Here is a 4489-nt window from a genome sequence, read left to right as displayed (position 1 = left end):
CGGAAGAGCCTTATGTGATTTGGGAGCCAATATTAACCTTATGCCTCTATCAACTTTTAAAAAGTTAGGAATAGGAGAAATATTCCCTGCTTCTTTAACTCGTCAATTAGTTGATCATTCTATTACTTATCTTAAAGAAGTTGTACAAGATGTTTTAGTAAAGGTTGATAAATTTATCTTTCCTGTGGACTTCATTGTGTTAGATATGGAGGAAGATAAAGAAAAGATATGTGTTAGATATGGAGGAAGATAAAGAAATTCTTATTATTTTGGGAAGACTATTCCTTGCGATTGGAAGAGGTATGATAGATGTTCAAAAAGGAGAACTAACTATGAGAGTTAATGATCAGGAGGTAACATTTTTTAAAATCAATGTAATATCCCTTAATAGAAAAATGTGATATATGCTTTCAGATCAAAATTTGTGATTATTTGAGAGATGATCATTTTAAGGAAAAGTTTGAAGAAAACATAGAGAATGTAGGTTTAAAATGTAAGGATGATCATGAAATGGAATATTATTATGATGAGATAGATAAAAAGAACTGGATTATGTTCAGAAAAGATTTGAGATGTTGGATACTACAGAAAATGATGATAAAAGTTTAATTCCATCTATTATAAAACCTCTTGAACTTGAAATGAAAATTCTCCCTAACCATTTAAAGTATGTGTTTTAGGAGAATTATCTACATTACCAGTTATTGTATGCTCAAATTCAAATGATTTATGAAAACAAAAATTATTAGATATCATAAAAAGATACATAAATGCTTTTGGTTGGACTACAGCTGATATTAAAGGAATCAGTCCTTCAATCTGTATGCATAGATATTTATTAGTTGAACAAAATAAACCTAGAGCTGATATGCAAAGGAGATTAAATCCAATGATGAAGGAAGTAGTAAAGAAGGAAATTTTAAAATAGTTAGATGTTGAAATTATATATCCGATTTCAGACAGTGCTTGGGTAAGTCCAATTCATTGCGTTCCTAAGAAAGGAGTGACCATTGATGTGAAATAAATAAATGAAATAGTACCAACAAGGCAAGTCACTAGTTGACAAATTTGTATCAATTATAGTAAATTAAATGTTTCCACTAGGAAAGATCACTTTATTTTACCTTTTCTAGATTAAATGTTGGATAGATTAGCTGGGCACAAATATTATTGCTTTCTAGATGGATACAGAGATTATCACAAAATCTATATTGCTCCTGAGGATTAAGAAAAGACTACATTTACTAGCTCATATGGAACTTTCATTTTTTGAAGAATGCCCTTTTGATTATGTAATGCACCTACAACGCTTCAAAAATGTATGATGTCAATTTTTAGTATTCTTAGTGATAATGGAATAGAAGTTTTTATGGATGATGTATTTGGAACTCCATTCGAAACATCTTTAAATTATTTAGAAAAAGTTTTAGAGTTATGCGAAAGAAAAAAAATTAGTTCTAAACTGGGAAAAATGTCAATTTATGGTTGCAGGGGATTGTATTGGGACATAAAATTTCTAAAAATGGTATGTAATTTGATGAAGCAAAAAATTCAAATTATTGTTAAATTATAACCTCCTAATTCAGTAACTGTTGTAAGAAGTTTTCCAGGACATGCTTGATTTTATAAGAGGTATATTAAAATTTTTTCGAAAATCACTAAGCCTCTTTGCCAACTTTTAGAAAAAGATAAGAAATTTGTTTTTAATGAAGATTGTTTAAAAGCCTTTGAATTATTAAAAGAAAAATTAATCACTGCTCCTATAATAGTTTCACCTAATTGGGAGAAACCGTTTGAACTAATGTGTGATGCTAGTGATTATGCGATTGGAGCTGTTTTAGCGCAAATGTATGATAAAATGCTTAAAGTTATATACTATGCTAGTAAAACTCTTAATGATGCTCAAATTAATTATACCACTATTGAAAGAGAGTTATTAGCTATTGCATATGCTTTTAAAAAATTTAGGTCATATTTACTTGGGACTAAATGTATAGTGCATATAGACCATTGAGCTATCAAATATTTAATGCAAAAGAAGGATGCCAAACCAAGATTAATCAGATGGATACTTTTAAAGAAAGAATTTGACTTGATGATTGTAGATAGAAAAGGAGCTGATATTCAAATAGCCAATCATTTATCTAGACTGGAACCACATGAATTATTTTATTTTGAAAAAGAAATAATAGAAACTTTCCCTGATGAACAACTTTATAATATTAAACAAAGGAATTTATTGTGGTATGCTGATATTGTTAACTATATTGTGAGTAATATTTTACCACCTGAATTAACAATACAACAACAGAAGAAATTTATATATGATGCCAAATTTTACTTTTGTGATGACCCATGATGACCCATACTTATACAAATAGTTTAAGGATATTTTTATTAGAAGATGTGTGCCTTGTGAAGAAATTAAACCTATTATTCAAAGATGTCATGATTCACAATTTGGAGGACATTTTGGAACTGATAAAAATGCACATAAGATTTTACAATCTGGATACTATTTTTAAGAACATTTATAGATATATTAAAACATGTGATTGGTAATATTTCCAGAAGAAATGAAATGCCTCTAAATTTTACAATAGAAGTTGAGATCTTTGATGTTTGGGGATTAGATTTTATGGGACCATTTATTCTTTCATTTTGTAATTTATATATATTGATAGCTGTAGACTATGTATCAAAATGGATAGAAGCAATAGCCTTACCCAAATGTGATGCTCGGAGTGTTCAAAATTTTTAATGAAAAGGATTTTACAAGATATAGAGAGTAATCATAACTAATGGTGGATCTCATTTTAGGAATAATCTGATTCAGTGACTGATTGAAAAATAAAATATTATGCATTAAATCTTTATGGCTTATCACCCCCAAACTAGTGGTTTAGTTGAGGTATGTAATCATGAAATTAAATGAGTTTTGAAGAAAAGTATAAATCCCCATAAATTAGATTGTTCTATTAGATTAGATACTGCATTCTATTAGATTAGATATTGCATTATGGGCATACATGACTACTTATAAAAATTCTATAGGAATGTATCTTTATAGACTACTTTTTGGAAAGACTTGCCACTTACCGGTAGAATTGGAGCATAAAGCATATTGGGCGATAAAAGAATTAAATTTCAATTTAAAGGATGCTGGTAAGAAAAGATTATTACAACTGAATGAATTGGAAGAAATTAAAAATGAATCTTATGATAATGATAAAATTTATAAAGAGAAAATGAAGATATGGCATGATTAGAAGATTATAAAAAAGAAATTTGAACCTGGACAAAAAGTTTTGTTATAAAATACGAGATTGAGATTATTACCTAGAAACTAAAGTCTAAGTGGATAGAACCTTTAGCTGCTATAAAAGTTTATCAATTTGGTGTTGTTGATATTGAAGATCCTAAAAAATAATTTAAAAAGAAAATCATGGAATTTTTTCTAAGTGTTCCTCTGACCTAGGTGAACCTCTAATAATTCTCTCATGACCAAAATTCTTATTTTGATTAACTAAATAATTAATATTAAAAAATCATATTTTTAAATTAAAATAATTATATTAATTGAATAAAATCTAAAAGACCACATCGTCTCCTTTGATATTTTAGTTAACTCATGATTGAGTCTCAATGGAAATTTCAAGGTCACTTGAGTTTCATTTGATAAGTTATAGGACAGGGAGCCTTAGGGACAAAAATGGTAATTTTGGAATTTTAATTCCTTAATTAATTTTTAGGATTAATCAAAGGGTAAATGAGTAATATTGATTTAAATAAAATCTCTTGGGTGTTTGAAATATGAAGAGCTAAGAGATAAAAACCAATTTGCCATCCTTTTCAAAATAAGGGTAAAAATGTAATTTTGATAATTTTCATGATTTGGAAGATAATTCAATTAAGATGATCCTAAGGTATTGGGCTTAAGTTAGGAAGATAATAATTCACTCATTTGAATCCACTAATTGGTGATTAGATGATAGGATGATCCTTTAATAAGAATATACCTCACTCAAATTGACATTTTGATAATTGTAAATTCACCCATGGAATTGTTAAAAAAATATATTAAAATCAAGAGGGCTTAATAGTGAATTAGGTTTTATATTTAAGAATTGTCTTAATTGGGATTAGAAAAAAATGGACTTAATTAAATGATAAACACTTTCAAACACTTTAGCCCTCCTGTAACTCTAGGCATTAAAATCCTTAATGACTTTGGACTTGCTCTTTGGGGTATCCATTCATATAACTATTAAATGAAATGTTAAGTGACTATCTAACTTCCTTCATTTCCTGGGATAGTTGAAATATCAATGTTCATTAAGCAATAGGATAAAATTTCTTCTATTTTTCAATTTTGAGTTAATTAATGGAACAATATAACTAGTTTAAAATGAAATCGAAACATTTTAAGGGATTTTAAAGTTGTTCAGGGTAATGTCTCAAACATTTTAAGATCTCTTAGATATTTTGA

The sequence above is a fragment of the Phalaenopsis equestris genome, unplaced genomic scaffold (genome assembly GCF_001263595.1).
Source record: "Phalaenopsis equestris unplaced genomic scaffold, ASM126359v1 Scaffold001058, whole genome shotgun sequence".
In the NCBI taxonomy this organism is placed as follows: domain Eukaryota; kingdom Viridiplantae; phylum Streptophyta; class Magnoliopsida; order Asparagales; family Orchidaceae; genus Phalaenopsis; species Phalaenopsis equestris.
The sequence above is the reverse complement of the archived record's forward strand: the minus strand, read 5'-3'. Positions refer to the sequence as shown.